This window comes from Schistocerca americana, chromosome 2 (genome assembly GCF_021461395.2).
Source record: "Schistocerca americana isolate TAMUIC-IGC-003095 chromosome 2, iqSchAmer2.1, whole genome shotgun sequence".
Classification (NCBI taxonomy): Eukaryota; Metazoa; Arthropoda; class Insecta; order Orthoptera; family Acrididae; genus Schistocerca; species Schistocerca americana.
The window spans coordinates 1,030,637,527-1,030,656,094 of record NC_060120.1 but is presented as its reverse complement, the minus strand read 5'-3'; positions in this window follow the sequence as shown (position 1 = coordinate 1,030,656,094).

Below are 18,568 nucleotides of genomic sequence, written 5' to 3'. Positions count from 1 at the left end.
AATACTGGCAGATGCTTCGCTTTGTTGGTAGCCATGTGCCTTGTTCTGCAACAGTTAATTGTGACAATGTTTTTCTACTTGAAACTAGAATTTAGCAGCAATGGATGACGCACTACACAGCGTTCTCTAGATGCAGTAGCAGATATTCCTTTTTACAGCTTTACATTTATATTTCTTCTCAGCTTTTTCCCCATGGCTAACGTTCCACATTCGTAATACGTGCCCCACCCAAGTACAATTTCAAATTTTTCTTCGTCAGTTCTTCTTCTTCTTCTTTTGCGTACGCCTGTGCCCGCTTTTTTCGCAGGGTGGGCGTGGTTACAATTGGATTTGGCAAGGTTAATTTGAAGGTGTGGCCGGATGCCCTAAATTTTTCTTCGTCAGTGCCATGTGAATATATAAAATCAACAGAACTGTTCAAAAATGCTTCCTTCGTGAACCTGTGTCTGTTGTATCCCTTCCATTGATCAGGTTGAGTAACCTTATACCTTAAGTCTCTGCACATTTTCGCGTATTGTACTGTTTTAATGAATAGCGGGTTGCTATTCTACCATCTACTTCTCCTTCTACAGTTTCGAGTTTCTTTTGTTTATCCTAGTCTAAATTTTGGCTAAGAAGCCCATCCATAGATGTAAAAATCCCACGCTTCCGCCCACAATCGAATATAAGTATTGCATCACTTCCATTTCGTGACTTTTTTACCAGTGAGTGCATTATATGGGACTGGAACATTAGCCAAGAGAAAATATTGGGAAGAATTTGAAATGTAAAGCTAGAAGAAGGAATATTTGCCACCGCTTCAGGAGTTTGCTGGGTGCTGGATCACCCAAGGTTTCCATGCCGAAATACATGGTGAACCAGAACTCCACCGCCAGAAGTTCAGAGGTGGCAGAACGGGCGAAAACACGAAAAAAAATCTCTACTAAACATACATACCTTAATAGATGTGAGCACTGGTTCATCTTCGCTTCTGTGACATACATCTCTTCTACTGAAACCTTTACGCTTTCCGTATTTTGAGAGAAGTTATTATGGGCCAAAACAAGAAAAAATATCGAGTAAACGTAGGCACTAAAGGTCGTACCTTAAGACCTATGAGCACTTGTTCATCTCCGCTACTGTGGAACACATCTCTTGTGTTGAACAACTGCTCATAGCTCTGCAGGTATGAATTTTAGAGCGCATGTTTACTGAATATTGTTTTCTTGTCTTGACCCACCTCTTAAAGTTTGTCCGTGGACCCGTGGTTCACCATGGGTATCTGTCGTGAACGTTACCAGAAATATCGATGCCTCATCCAGGGTTGCATATCCTGAGCTTCCCTGTTTACATAACTACTCGCTCATTAGACTTCAAGTGTTCGTTGAAAAAAGGGCTGAAAGAGCGAAGGAATATACAAAAGAGCTGCACAAAGCGAACGAACTTACGAAAAGGAAAGAGCAAATATGATAAGATTACTTAGAATATGTGATCATGCGAGAAAAATTTGACAGAGCAGTAACAGACCGAAGCCGAAATAAGGCACCTGGGGTAGGCGACATTCTCTCAGAATTATTGAGATCCTTGAGAGAACATACACAGAAAGAAAAGATACGGGAAACAAGTGAAATACTCTCATAGTTAAAGAAGAATTCCAATGCCAAAGAAGGTGGGTTCGGTCAGGTGTATATGTTACCGACACATGTTTTGGTAAGTCATTACTACAGAAGATTGGAAAGACTGATCCTCCGACTTATCTTTGAAGACAGTGAAACCTATATTAATAGCATTTGAAGAAACCTTTTGACAATTCTGATTGACATTCAGTCTTTGAAATTATGAAGATGGCAAGAATTTAATACCAGAGCCGAAAGATTATCTGCAACTTGTATAGAAATCAAAATGCAGTTGTAAGAGTCAAAGGACATGTGTTGTTGAGAAGGGAGTGAGACTGGGTCATGGCTTGTCTGTGCCCTGAACAAGTGGTCGAGGAGACCGGAGAATAATTTGGAAAGGGAATTAAAATTCCAGGAGACGAAGTGAAAACTATGAGGTTTTCGAATGACACTTGTAATCGTGGCAGAGACAGCGAAGGACTGAAAGATCAATTGAACCGAATAGGTATACCTTTAAAAAATGTTATATGCTCCATGTTAACAAAAATAAAACGAAGAAAATGGAATGCAATGGAGTTAACCAGGTTTTCCTCAGGGAGTTAGATTGGCAAATGATACACTCCAAGTACTAGACGAGTTTTGCTATTTTGGCAACGACATAACTGACGATAGCCGATTTAGAAAAAAATGGGTCTGAGCACTATGAGACTCAACTGCTGTGGTCATCAGTCCCCTAGAACTTAGAACTACTTAAACCTAACTAACCTAAAGACATCACACACATCCATGCCCGAGGCAGGATTCGAACCTGCGACCGTAACAGCAGCGCGGCTCCGGACTGGAGCGCCTTGAACCGCACGGCCACCGAGGCCGGTGCCGATTTAGAGAGGATGTAAAATTCAGACTAGCAGCAACAAGTAAAGACTTACTGAAAAAGATAAAAATTTTGTACATCGAATACAAATTTAAATGTTAGGAAGTCTTTGCTGAAGGTGTTTGTCTCGAATGTAGTCCCTTTTCCTGTGTCATCCGTCTTCTGACTGGAGTGACACGGTTAGCCACGGTTTCCTTTGCTACGCCAAACTTTTCATCTCAGTGTAGCTGTTGCACCATGCGTCCTCAGTTATTTTCTGGATGTATTCCATTCTGTTTTTCCCTACAATTTTTATTCTGCAGCACTCTATAGCACTAAGGAACTTATTCCCCGATATCTTAACAGATATCCTAGCATACTGGCCCTTCTTCTTGTCAATGTCTCCCATACGTTTCTTTCTTCGTCGATTCTGTGGAGAGCCTCCCCATTTCGTATCGGTTTACCTAATTTTCAACATTCTCCTGTAGTACCACATCTCAGACGCTTCAGTACTCATCTGTTCCAGTGTACCCACTGCCCATGATTCATTACCAAACAATGCTGTGCTTCAAACGCAAATGCTCAGTAATTTTTTTCCCCATATTAAGGCCTACTTTTGATACTAGTACACTTCTTTTGGCCAGGAAGGCCCTGGTTGCCTGTGCTAGTCTGCTTTTTATGTGCTCTTTACTCCGTCCATCAAGGATTATTTCACTGCCTAGGTAGCAGAATTGCTTATCTTCATGTATTTCGCGATGACCAGTTATGATGTGGAGGGTACAAGACGGGGATGTAGTCTTTCGACGCTGCTGTCGAATCTATACATCGAAGAAGCAATGACGGAAATACAAGAAAAGTTCAAGAGTGGGATTAAAGTTCAATGTGAAATGACATCAGTGATAGGATTTGCTGATGAAACTGCCTGCCTCAGTGAAACTGAAGAAGAATTACAGGATATGCTTAATGGATTTACTCTCCATCCATATTCTGTAATCATTAGGCTGTTCACAGTCTAGTAACTACAGAATATGGGTAGAGAGTAAATCCAAGAAAGACGAAAGTTTTAAGAAGTATCACAAACGAGAATACTGAGGAATGTAACATGAGAACTGGTGATTACAGAGTAGATGAAGGTAAGGAGTTTTGCTGCCTCGGCAGCAGATTAGTCCATGATGGACGGAGCAAGGAGGACATCAAAAGCAGACTAGCACTGGCAGAAAGGGCATTCCTGGCCAAGAAAAGTCTACTAGCATCAAAATAAAACTTAATTTGAGTAACAAATTACTCAGAATGTACGTTTGGAGCACAGCACTGCATGGTAGTGAAACATGGATTGTGGGAAAACCGGAACAGTAGAGAATCGAAGCATTTGAGATGTGGTGCTACAGACGAATGTTGAAAATTAGGTGGACTGAAAAGGTAAGGAATGAGGAGGTCCTGTGCAGAATCGGAAAGGACAGGAATATGTGGAAAATGCTGACAAGGGAAAGGTACAGGATGATAGGACTTCTGTTAAGACATCAGGGATTGACTTCCATGGTGCCAGAGGCAGCTGTAGAGGACAAAAGAGAGATTGGAATACGTCAAGCAAATAATTGAGGACGTAGGTTTAAAGTGCTACTCTGAAATGAAGAGGTTGACCCAGGAGAAGTATTCGTGCCAAGCCGCGTCAAATTAGAAGTCTGATGAACCAAAAGTCTATGTTGAAAAACGGTTTCTTCGACTGCTCAAATCTGTATCTCATGTATTCCTTGATTCAGTCGTTTAGATGACCCTGTACCTTAGCCATCAGTATCCCTTCGCATGTTTAGTAGGTTGATATTCTACAATCTCTTCTTCTCTTTTTCAGTTTCTGTTTACTTTATCTTAGGCTAAATTCTGCGCTAATTTATATACCCACATAACTTTTAAGCAGTTAAGTTGGATTAGATTATAAAAGTCAATGTCCTGGTCGGATAGTATTTTATTAAAACTGATTGCCGATTCCATCTTTCTAGCCATCATTGGATCTAAAACCTTAGCAGCGACCACAACCGAACATAAGAACTGCTTCTTTAAAAATATTGCTCTACGGATCAAAAAGATTTATTAGTAACAGTGAAGTAGTAACAGCACCTACAGAATGGAATACGTTGGTATAACCACATTCCAGAATCGTCCATTTTATGGATATCACAAATTTTCAGCTTGATTAGGCGGTTTGATGTCACCAGTGTATGGTTTAATCCTCGTAAACATACATTTGCCGACTGTTTCCAATTACACGGTGAAACGGAATCTTCGACAGCCTGCAAATGTTCAAGCCGTTCACGCGACCCAAAAGGCCTGTTAAACACTGCACAAGTCTTCCAGACAAATCAGCAACATTCGATACACATCCTCATCAAACACTTCAAGCATTTATCATCATTCTCCTTTCTTTTCTATAGCAGTGCATGGAAGGAAGAGGGAGGAGTGGGATTTCACGCGCTGTCTGTATTCTCATAACACAACTCATTACAAAAGGCCCTCAAACCACTTTTTTTATTGATTCACATCCATTGTTTGACCAGTTGACTCGAGGTGGCATCTAATTTCAAAGTTCTTGAATATCCGTTTTTTCCTGGTATCAAAATCTATTCCTTCTGGCCTCTTCTAAGTGGAAAGTGCGTCAGAGGGGCCACGTGCAGAGTCATTTTCTTCTTGCTATCATGCCACGCCCATCAGTTCAGTCCCAAGATCTTTTGTCGTTAAGGAAAGAGACGTCTCATTTCTATTGCATTAAGGCAACTGCCGGGTCCAATCACAGGAGGCGTGTTTTGTACAGACTCAGGCTGAAAGAGTGCCTATGTAAATCTTTCAGAGAAATTTATCCGATGTACCGTACGGTTTCCATAATCGAAGAGCCGCTTGTTAGTAGCTGCATCTTATGTTTGGTATTATATTGCTTATATTTACTCTTGTTGTTGAACGTACTATGTATTCTGGGCTTATTATATTTTAGGCTCGTGTTTGTTGACAGTCATCCCACGGAATGGATGGTAAATACATACAATGATCTAAAAGGAAAATGCGACCACTCCCAAAAATGCTTTTTTGCGTAAACCAAGCAGTTTTTCACTGTCACTTCACGTTCCTCTTGACGTCGCAGAAAGCAGCAAATTAAGATGTTTTCAACTCTTCTTAAGTGACATCAGTTTTTATCGTATAAAGAAAACATCAGAAGCATAAAAAATGGTTCAAATGGCTCTGAGCACTATGGGACTCAACTGCTGAGGTCATAAGTACCCTAGAACTTAGAACTACTTAAACCTAACTAACCTAAGGACAACACACACATCCATGCCCGAGGCAGGATTCGAACCTGCGACCGTAGCGGTCGCGCGGTTCCAGACTGTAGCGCCAGAACCGCTCGGCCACCAGCGGCCGGCATCAGAAGCATAAACAGCATCGAATTAAAAACTCAGTTACTGAAAAATGCACAGTTTTCAGTTGTTGCGACCAATGTCCGCTATCTTCATATAAAGTGTCAACAGCTGAAAATGAAGAAAGAGTATAAATCAAATAGGCAGGAGATGGACACACGTTCCTATGCCTTTGAAAACCTCAGGATCTCCGCAGACTAGGAAACATATTGAGATTCGTGAGCCATCAAATGAAACGACTCAACCTACGAAATGTTGCGTGGATGATAATTGTTAGAGGTCTGCGTGGATAAAAAAAAATTGTATTCGCATCCGCAAGTTTTTTATTCGCATCTGCATCCGAGGATATCAAAATTTTGTAAATCAGCTACACTTGTTATGTATGCCGTTATTCTTACGGTAGGACTGTACCTCGTAAATTATAGTCCATAGACAAAGATGAAGTGAAGGAATTCTGCAACATTTGAAGAAAATTAATCCATGATGGACGGAGCGAGGCGGGCACAAAAGCAGACTACAACAGACAGAGAGAGCATTCCTGCCCAAAATAAGTCTGCTAGTGTCATATATTGCCCTGAGTTTGACGAAGAAATTTCTGATGATGTACATTTGGAGCACAGCATTGAATGGAAGTGAGTCGTAGACTACCGGAATAGAAGGGAATCGAAGCATTTGAGACGTAGTGGTACACAAGAATGTTGAAAATTAAATGGACTGATAAGTAATTAGGAGGTTTTCCGCGGAATGGATGAGGAGAGGAACGTGTGGAGAACACTGAGAAGGAAGAAGGGATAGAATGATAAGCCGTGAGAATGATAAGCCGTGTGTTAACTTATCGAGGAGTATATCCTACGTTACGCAAGGGAGACATAAAGAGTGCAAACTGCAGAGGAAGAGCACTTTAACACGTGTAGTGGCAGTGCTACTCTGAGACAAAGGGGTTGGCACAGGAGAGGAATTCGGGGCGCTCTACATCAAGTCAGGGGTAACACTCATCTCATAATTGATGTCACACGCAAAATTGACAACCACAAGAACTGCTATCGACTTTGTGACAATGCAGAATATGAATGTTATTGCTCCTCGTTTCATTCGCAGCAATCCAAACCAGTCAGAAGTCAGAGGAAAAAAGTTCACGTCGCTCGTTAGTCTACGTTGCTATCAAACGTTTTGGCAAGGCCTTCAACGGCGATCGAACAATCATCAAAGTCTGAAGCAACGTTAGGAAGAGAAATTACGAGACTAGAACGCAGTACGGCTAGATTTGTAGCCTGCCGTCCTAAGACCGATTCACACTATACGTGAAGGGAAAATAACGCCAGGCAGCGTCAGACTGGACGTTACGTGAACACTTCATTTAGTGTAGTACCGAGCGGTGAGGTTAATGAGATGCTACCCGTCGTACAAAAAGTCGCAATATCAACATTAATAAACCGCTAGAACGGTGCACTCTCCACAACTGTAGTTGCAGGTCGCCCTTCTGAAGCTTCAAAGGCAACAAAAATCTGCAAGCAATTTTGTCATATGATGACATGATGGAGACCGTGGCCGTTTTTTGAAGACAAATGTTGATGGTGTTCGGACAGCAACCAGCCAAAAATTTACTTTCAGTTCCTTTATTCAAAGGGTACCGTTACCGGTTTCGAATCGTTGTGATTCATCCTCAGACGGTTTACACGCTTTTACATCTGTTGGACGAATGTTATGAAAACAAACACTCGAAACCGACGTTTCACGTAAGTCACATGCAACGGAAATGTATAACGCAACCATCTGTGTGTGGCGCGTTTATAATTATGTTTTATTTATATTTTAGGACAATTAATCTGTAAAAACACACCAAATGTCATAAAGAAAGCGTGTAAACCGTATGAGGATGAATCACAACGATTCGAAACCGGTAACGGTTTCCTTTGAATAAAGGAACTGAAAGTAAATTTGTGGCTGGTTGCTGTCCTAACACCATCAACAAAAATCTGGTTTTTAGTATTTCATATGACCGAATCTAAAAACTTAAAATGCTGCCATAATCTACTCGTCGAAAGGCATAATCTTACGTTAAAGGCTTAACACATTAAGACAAATACTAAAGTTAGAAAAGCCTGTGCATATATCTTTAAGCAACGTAACGTACGGCGCTCTACTTGCCCAGACTACATTCACCCAGTATTTCAAAATGAGAGCACTTAGCGACTTCCAGCGAACTCTACACATAATTTCAAATCTTTTCGAAACTTTTTCTCGCTGACATCCTACCTTCCTCCACAAAATAACGAAAGGAAAAACGTTTATCACTTACTACGATTTCTCTGTTCACTGCAGTAAAACTTCGTCACGTAAGATTTTTAATTTTTTACTTCTTTACGACTAATTCTATTCGAAAGACATTTTGCCACCAGTATACACATATACTACTGAATGAATCGGCGAAATTATAGTTCAGGACATCTGACTTCATAAACATTGTGATAAAGTGAAAAAGATCTAGCTTTTCTTAAAACGGCACGAAAATTACCATGTTAATGAGAGCACCTGGAAACCTACAACAAACTTTAAATATCATTTCAGACCCTACCTAAACTTTTTCATTAATCTAAGGGGTAATACTCCGAAGTAATAAAACCAACGTAATTAGGGTTTACGTGTCTTCAGCCATAAAGGTTTTTAAACCCTGAACGTCAAATATTCACCGCATTAACTAATTTGCAAAGTAATCAGTCGTCTGACGCTGTTTTGTACGTAGGAGTTGGATTTTTTAAGAAATCGGGAGTGAAGTGGTTAGTAGTATTATCGGAATAAAGGAAGTAGCAGCGGAAAAGCTTTGTCAATGACCAGTGTAAACTTCATAAAGGATGTTCTTGATAAAGTTTGTGTGGTAAACTGGTGAGGGATCTAATAACAGGCAAAGTACCCTCCCAAGCATTTCAAACATCGAATATCGACGTTTATTTGCTAGCGCAAATATATTCACGCAAACATTCGAAATAGTATCTATAAGCGGCCTCTTTAACTAACTCATTATTTTTTTCGTTTCAAAACACCAAATAACAACAAAATAGTATTTTTTTCTTTTTCAATAAAGCTGACTTTTTCACTGCTAAAAACAGTTCACTTAATGAAACTCGCTTTTTCTATTTATGTTCTTATATATACGATGTGCCGGCTTTTCTTCCTTCCAAGTATTGTAAAACCTAACTCATTTCTTGCTTTCAGAAGTCCGTCCTTTCTTGCGGAAGAACACTCACTGAGAAGAAATATCCCTGGAACGTTTGCACTGAGTAACGAAAACAAAACAAAGTAATAAAATAAATACTAACGAGACGCAGAAGTACGGGAACCACTCCTACAATATGAGTGAGCGAGGCGAAAATAGGAGCTGCCGATGTTAGCATAAGACGACACACGGCGCACCCCCGTCCCCCTTCCCCAAACTAACATCAAAGTGAAAACTCTCTTTCCGAGAAACATTACCGTTCACTGCCTGTGTCAATTCCGCCATCTGAAATGAAATGGTTCAAATGGCTCTGAGCACTATGGGACTTAACATCTGTGGTCATCAGTCCCCCTAGAACTTAGAACTACTTAAACCTAACTAACCTAAGGACAGCACAAACAGCCATGCCCGAGGGAGGGTTCGAACCTGCGACCGTAGCAGTCGCGTCTGAAACGAAGTGTGACACGTTTTGACGCTCTATTCCACCAAGTGTTAATCCACATCTACAGCGCAAAGAAGTTGAAGCGCCACTCACCTTGCAGAACAGCATTGCGCCTTCGTCCCTACTGTAGGTATTACGAGCGTGCGCCACACATTTGTACTGGTCGCCCACTGTCATTCTGACGTAGCCACAACGTAGTCATTTCCAAGTATCTTCTCCTTCCTGGGCGACCTTGCTTGAACAGGTTTCCGATAAGGCAGTAGGGAACTCCCGTGGAGTGGAATACAGAACATCAAACAGTAAAGGGGGCCTTACAGCACATCAGCGTAACTGACTTAATGACGTACATTATCGATCCTTTGCAACAAGAAACGCAGAAATACGAAGGTAAGTTGAACATATCATCCCATGCCAATACCATCAGGCAATAAAAATTGCACATCAACAAAAGAGAACACACGTTCCGGAATTTCTGCACACACAGTTGTGCCGCATTACTGATAACAGGTGCGTCACAGCCTGTGAGTCAAATGACGCGGCAACCAGAAACGCACTCGACAGTTGATATATGACTACAGTACGGTTATTTTGGGCAAAACTTCTACGCTGAAGCGCCAAAGAAATTGGTATAGGCATGCGTATTCCATTAGAGAAATACGTAAACAGGCAGAATACAGCGCTGCAGTTGGCTTTGTCTATTTAAGACAACAAGTGTCCAGGGCAGTTGTTAGATCGGTTACTGCTGCTACAATGGCAGATTAACAAGATTTAAGTGAGACTGAACGTGGCGCTATAGTCGGCGTACGAGCTATGGGACACAGCATCTCTGAGGTACCGATGAAGTGGGAATTTTCCCGTACGACCATTTCACGATTGAACCGTAAATATAAGGAATCCGGTAAAACATCAAATCTCCGACATCGCTGCGGCTGGAAAAAGATCCTGCTACAACGGGACCAACGACGACTGAAGAGAATCGTTCAACGTGACAGAAGTGCATATTTCACTGCTGGGCCATCAACAAGTGTATGCGTGCGAACCATTCAACGAAATGTCATCGATATGAACTTTCGGAGCCGAAGGGTCACTCATGTACCATTGATGACTGCACGACGCAAAGCTTTACGCCTCGCCTGGGCCCGTCAACACCGACATTTGATAGCTGATGACTGGAAACATGTTTCAAATTGTATCGAGCGGATGGACGTGTACGGGTACGGAGACAACCTCATGAATCCATGGACCCTGCATGTCAGCATGGGACTGTTCAAGCTGGTGGAGGCTCTGTAATGGTGTGGGGCGTATGCAGCTGGAGTGATGTGTGATCCTTCATACGTGTAGACACGACTCTGACAGGTGACACGTAGGTACGTAAGCATCCAGTCTGATCGCCAGCAGCCCGCATCTCGTGGTCGTGCGGTAGCGTTATCGCTTCCCACGCCCGGGTTCCCGGGTTCGATTCCCGGCGGGGTCAGGGATTTTCTCTGCCTCGTGATGGCTGGGTGTTGTGTGATGTCCTTAGGTTAGTTAGGTTTAAGTAGTTCTAAGTTCTAGGGGACTGATGACCATAGATGTTAAGTCCCATAGTGCTCAGAGCCATTTGAACCATTTGATCGCCAGCATCCATTCATGTCCATTGTGCATTCCGACGGACTTTGGCAATTCCAGCAGGACAATGCGATACCCCACACGTCCAGAATTGCTACAGAGTGGCCCCAGGAACTGTCTTCTGAGTTTATAAACACCTCCGCTGGCCATCAAACTCCCCAGACACGAACATTATTGAACATACCTGGGATGCCTTGCGGCGTGCTGTTCAGCAGAGATCTCCATCCCCTCGTACTCTTACGGATTTATGGACAGCCCTGCAGGAGTCATAGTGTCAATTACCTCCAGCTCTGCTTGAGACATTCTCTGGGTGCGGGACTCGGCTGTTCGATGGATGACGTCAAATTAAACAACTAGTTTCGAAATGTATTTTATTTGACTACCAGTTTCAGCGTTTGACTATTCCATCTTCAGGCTCCTGACCGACGTGTAGGAAGATTCTGATCGAAACAGGATCCAGCAATTGAGACATTAGTCGAGTCCATGCCACGTCGTGTTGCGGCACTTGTGCGTGCTAGCGAGGATCTACACGATTTTGGGCAGATGTACCAGTTTCTTAGCTCTTCAGTGTCAATTGCACACGAATTCACCGTGAAATACTGAAATGATGCCAACAATTTGATCAAGTCCGCATACACTTGCAAGATGCTGATCCATCACACAGAGCAGATCTTACACCATGCAGTTTCCATGTTTTCGGCAAATAAAAGAACGTCGGGGGGAAAAGAGATTTTCCAACCTCGAGGACGTTCACTTAGCAGTTCTCGAATGGCTCCGTGACCAGTGAGCGGACTTCTGGGGAGTTAAAAGATTACTAGAAGGCTGTGGTCGTTGTTTACGTAGTTGGTGACTACGTGAAAAACAATGTCGTGTATTTGTGTCACTTTGAAGTGTAATGCAGCATTCAGTAACAGTTTTGTCTGCCCTATCAATCTGTAAATGACTCTTTGAAGTCCACTCGTAGCAGAAGAGTGAAATGCCACAGACTAAGACAACGCGACTCAGTACAATACGAAAAGGATAGCGCTGGCAGAGATCACAGTTCACGGTAACCAGCAGAATCTCATACCTACATGCCATAATGCGCATGACACACTGTATGCTGTATAGTACGCACTCGCCCATTACAGTGAGCGATACAAAATAGTAGTTTCACATTGGACTCCAAAACGATCGAAATGACGCCAATCTGAAGGTTTGCATCGGACTGTGGGCCCTTAACATCAGCTCAGTTCATTAATTTATTTTACGGTCTTACATTTAATCAGATATCATCCTGAAATTAGACCTATAGTTTAGACAATCCTCAGGCCCGACATGTTAATACTATATTTAATAATGTTAATGAAAATTCCAAAAACAAAAGTGTTTTGAGAATTGAAGCAATGGGTGCCTTTTTTATTTACACGAACTTCAGAAAATATTAATCTTCAAAAATGGTTATAGAAGGGGAGATATAAAATTATCCAAGAATATAAGCGATGCGGAAAGAAAGAGAGTTGCTAAATCGAATGAACAAAAAGAACTGGAAGAGGTAAGGTATGAAACGGAAAGCAAGGTACAGTGATGAAGGGATTATGTCACAGGGTTATGTTACCCGGTAATGCAAGCCTGTTAATTTATATAAGAATCTAAAATGTTTTGTTTCTATTAGTAAAAGGTTGTCTAAGGAGGCTCTTTTAATTCAGGGACAAAAACGATACATTCCCCTGTAATATATCAAGTTATACCTGAAAGTTACTTTATAAAAAAACTCAGATACAGCCCGATAGATGTGACAAAGCTGTTTCATTGTCTCATACACTAGCAAGGCATTGTTTTACTTCTCACTATCGAGCGGCTGTTTATACAGGGTGTTACAAAAAGGTACGGCCAAACTTTCAGGAAACATTCCTCACACACAAAGAAAGAAAATATGTTATGTGGACATGTGTCCAGAAACGCTTACTTTCCATGTTAGAGCTCATTTTATTACTTCTCTTCAAATCACATTAATTATGGAATGGAAACACACAGCAACAGAACGTACCAGCGTGACTTCAAACACTTTGTTACAGGGAATGTTGAAAATGTCCTCCGTTAGCGAGGATACATGCATCCACCCTCCGTCGCATGGAATCCCTGATGCGCTGATGCAGCCCTGGAGAACGGCGTATTGTATCACAGCCGTCCACAATACGAGCACGAAGAGTCTCTACATTTGGTACCGGGGTTGCGTAGACAAGAGCTTTCAAATGCCCCCATAAATGAAAGTCAAGAGGGTTGAGGTCAGGAGAGCGTGGAGGCCATGGAATTGGTCCGCCTCTACCAATCCATCGGTCACCGAATCTGTTGTTGAGAAGCGTACGAACACTTCGACTGAAATGTACAGGAGCTCCACCGTGCATGAACCACATGTTGTGTCGTACTTGTAAAGGCACATGTTCTAGCAGCACAGGTAGAGTATCCCGTATGAAATCATGATAACGTGCTCCATTGAGCGTAGGTGGAAGAACATGGGGCCCAATCGAGACATCACCAACAATGCCTGTCCAAACGTTCACAGAAAATCTGTGTTGATGACGTGATTGCACAATTGCGTGCGGATTCTCGTCAGCCCACACATGTTGATTGTGAAAATTTACAATTTGATCACGTTGGAATGAAACCTCATCCGTAAAGAGAACATTTGCACTGAAATGAGAATTGACACATTGTTGGATGAACCATTCGCAGAAGTGTACCCGTGGAGGCCAATCAGCTACTGATAGTGCCTGCACACGCTGTACATGGTACGGAAACAGCTGGTTCTCCCGTAGCACTCTCCATACAGTGACGTGGTCAAAGTTACCTTGTACGGCAGCAACTTCTCTGACGCTGACATTAGGGTTAGCGTCAACTGCACGAAGAATTGCCTCGTCCATTGCAGGTGTCCTCGTCGTTCTAGGTCTTCCCCAATCGCGAGTCATAGGCTGGAATGTTCCGTGCTCCCTAAGACGCTGATCAATTGCTTCGAACGTCTTCCTGTCGGGACACCTTCGTTCTGGAAATCTGTCTCGATACAAACGTACCGCGCCACGGCTATTACCCCGTGCTAATCCATACATCAAATGGTCATCTGCCAACTCCGCATTTGTAAACATTCCACTGACTGCAAAACCACGTTCGTGATGAACACTAACCTGTTGATGCTACGTACTGATGTGCTTGATGCTAGTACTGTAGAGCAAAAATGGTTCAAATGGCTCTGAGCACTATGGAACTTAACAGCTGTGGTCATCAGTCCCCTAGAACTTAGAACTACTTAAACCTAACTAACCTAAGGACATCACATACATCCATGCCCGAGGCAGGATTCGAACCTGCGACCGTAGCAGTCGCGCGGTACTGTAGAGCAATGAGTCGCATGTCAACACAAGCACCGAAGTCAACATTACCTTCCTTCAATTGGGCCAACTGGCAGTGAATCTAGGAAATACAGTACATACTGACGAAACTAAAATTAGCTCTAACATGGAAATTAAGCGTTTCCGGACACATGTCCACATAACATCTTTTCTTTATTTGTGTGTGAGGAATGTTTCCCGAAAGTTTGGCAGTACCTTTTTGTAACACCCTGTATACATGTGTGGCTCACGATCTAAGGACCTTGCCACTGCATGGTGGCTTGCGTGTCTCAGCGATGTAGATAGCCGCACCGTTGGTGGAATCAGGTCAGTGGGGTACCAGCAGAGACGCCTGACTAACTAACGTATGGTTCTTTAAAAGCATTAAGAGGGACACAACAGCCTTTTCAGCAGATACAGGGGCAACAAATGGCTCTGAGCACTATGGGACTTAACTGCTGTGGTCATCAGTCCCCTAGATCTTAGAACTACCTAAACCTAACTAACCTAAGGACATCACACACATCCACGCCCGAGGCAGGATTCGAACCTGCGACCGTAGCGGTCACGCGGCTCCAGACTGTAGCGCCCAGAACCGCACGGCCACTCCGGCCGGCTACAGGGGCAACATTCTGCACGTTTCAATGACCTGTCCCAGCAACATTAGGCAACGGGACATTGCTGTGCTGGTACTGCGGATGACTGAAGCAAGAGAAAACTTCAGCCTCTACATTTACAGACAACACGTAACTCTACTGCATGGGGAAAACTGTATCAAAGCAGTCGTCGCACTGAACACCACAATAACTACATGAAGCAGTCCCTGTATGGTTCCACTGGAAAGGGTGGAAAGCAGACAACTGATTCAAATCTTGATTAGGAAGCGTAGGTGTGTGAAAAACGTCAGTAAGATGAAAGTTCTCAGGAAATGCAGGAGGCGGACCATGTGGTCGCCTGCATGTTTAAACAAAATGGAGGGTTTAGTGAAAGTGGAGGAGGAATTTGTCTTTTCATAAACATTTCACTGAACATGAACGTTACTGCAGATTTCAATACTGGGCCATTAACAAGTGTCAGCGTGCGAACCATTCAACGAACCATTGTCTATATGGGCTTTCGGAGCCGGAGGCTCACTTGTATATCCTGGATAACTGCTTGAGACAAAGCTTCACGCCTCGCCTGGGCCAGTCAACAGCGACATTGGATTGTTGGTAACTGGAAGCATGTTGCCTGGTCGGACGAGTCTCGTTTCAAATGGTATCGAGCGGGTGGACGTGTAGGGGTTTGGAGATAACCTCATGAATCCATGGACCCTGCGTGTCAGCAGAGAATTGTTCATGCTCGTGGAGGCTCTGTAATGGTGTGGAGCGTGTGCAGTTTGAGTGATAGCGGACCACTGATATGTTTAGATACGACTCTGACAAGTGGCACGTACGTAATCAGACTGTCTGATCGCCTGCATCCATTCATGTCCATTGTGCATTCAGACAGACTTGGGCAACTCCAGCAGGACAATGCGACGCCCCACACAGTTGCTACAGAGTGGCTCCAGGAACACTCGTCTGAGATTAAACACTTCCGTTGGCCACCAGACTCCCCAGGCATGAACATTATTGAGCATAACTGGATGCCTTACAACGTGCTGTTCAGAAGAGATCTCCACCTCTTCGTACTCTTAACGGATTTATGGACAGCCCTGCAGGATTCATTGTGTCAGTTCCCCTCAGACATTAGTCGACTCCATGCCACGTCGTGTTGCGGCACTACTGCGTGCTCGCGGGGGGCCCTACACGATATTAGGCAGGTGAACCAGTTTCTTAGGTTCATCAGTGTAACTTCCAAATTACAAAAGGTAGCAGCATAATTCCAACGTTCTGCAAAGACAACAGTTTAAAACTGGAACAGTCCAGGTAGACTTTCCAATCATGGCCGCATTGGCGTTGTTGCTTTCTTTTTCATGGAGAAAACTGTGATATGACTATCCTACCTAGACATGCTTCAAAACTGATTTTTTTCTGAACTTGATGATGATTCAGATGACGTCATCTTCATGCAGGACGGTGCCCCGGCTCATTTCTCTAAGCACATCCGACGTTACCTGAATGACACCATTGCAGGACATTGGATTGGAGGAGGAGGAACTTCGTCGTCACTGGCCTCCCAGGTCTCCAGACCTCGCGCCTTGTTACTTTTATCTGTGGAGTTACACAAACGACCGAGTTTTTATCCCCCGTATGCGTTCCACTCTTTAAAGTTTGCGACATCGCATTGTTGAAGCTGTGAATTCGATAACGAGAGACAAGCTGCTTGCGTGTGGCAGGAAATGAACCACCGTTTCACATTTGTCGTGTGACACGTGGTGTTCATATTCAGTGTATAAAAATTTGAATTTTTCTCTTTCTAGGAACGTTGAGATTGTTTCTGTCTTTAGTAGTTTGGAAGCAATAAATGTTTGAAATCTGTTGCTTCTTTTTGAATAGCCCTGTACGTGCCATATATGCGTAAGTGGGCAATGCCATGGGTAAAAAGCTCCTCCTAAGCCCTTCCTGCACATATTACTTACTATCTTGAAAGAAATAGTGTGGGGGTAAGAACTAGTAAAAATGTTGAAATGTTCAAATGTGTGTGAAATGTTATGGGACTTAACTGCTAAGGTCATCAGTCCCTAAGTTTACGCACTACCTAACCTAAATTATCCTAAGGACAAACACACACACCCATGCCCGAGGGAGGACTCGAACCTCCGCCGGGACCAGGCGCACAGTCCACGACTGGAGCGCCGTAGATCGCTCGGCTAATTCTGCGCGGCTATGAACGAGTAACCTCCTATTGGGCTGATAACATGGAGACAGAAGGGGGAGGAGCGATGGACAGACAGAGAGGGGGGAAGGAGGATTTTGGCGCAGATATGGGCGAGGAGGAGATGGACAGAGGGGGAAGGAGCTGATGGCCAGGAGGGGGGGGGGAGCAGGACAGTGAAAGGAAAGAGGAGAAGATAAGCAGAAAGAAGGGGAGATGGATGTGGATACAGAGGTTAAACGGAGAGAGAGGGGAGAGGAACAGATTGACAGAGAATATAGCAGGAGGAGGTGAAGGGAGAATAGAGAAGGTGGACAGAGCGAGGGGCGAGGATGTGATGCACAGAGAGGCTAGAAAGGAGGAAGTGGGCAGACAGAGACCGGGAACGAGGAGAAGGACTAGTGGACCATTGGAATAAATAAACACGCTGGCAATACCGTCTGCTCAGCTATTCTCTAACAAAACACGTCGATAGCACCAGGTAACAGAAAGTCTCAGAATCAAACATCAATTCGATTTTTTAAATTTCTAGCAAACTAGTGTTCCTACATTTTCGTGACAATAAAAAAAGTTACAGACAGTAGCATTTTCAGCGAAAAACTGATGAAGTGTTAAAATAATTTCCTATGACGAAGGTAAAAGGAAAGCGGTCCGGAAGGTTGTGAAACACAAAAAGGTCTAAGCAAGCACAAACATGATAGCTTACACTTTAGATACATTGATGATGTTCCCCTCAAGATGGAAGTCAAGAAAAAAAGATGAAGAAAATAAAAAGTCAGCTGACACAGATGAAGTGTCAGTACGTCTAACGTAGTGAGACAGTAAATGAGCCCTCAGCATAGTTAAAGGTAATGTATAAGTTATATAAAATGCCAGGCCTGATTATTTGGTGTTATTATACTCAGAGACAACTGAATTATTTATAGAAGACTATAATGGATTGATAGAAAAAAGTAGCTTCCTGCGTGAAGCATAGTTCCATTATTTGCATAAACGAAACACTAGTAATTATTATGCTGTCTGGGCTGTAAACGATCCGGGGAGCAGAGCAATACTTCACTTACATTTAATAAGAAAAGGTTAACGAAAAACTTAAAACAGAACAGTCTACCAGTAAATAAATTTGTACAATAAATTGTACAAGGAGATTAAGGCCTAGTGTATTTAAATAGATAGTTAACATATGTTTCAAACATACACTCCTGGAAATTGAAATAAGAACACCAAGAATTCATTGTCCCAGGAAGGGGAAACTTTATTGACACATTCCTGGGGTCAGATACATCAC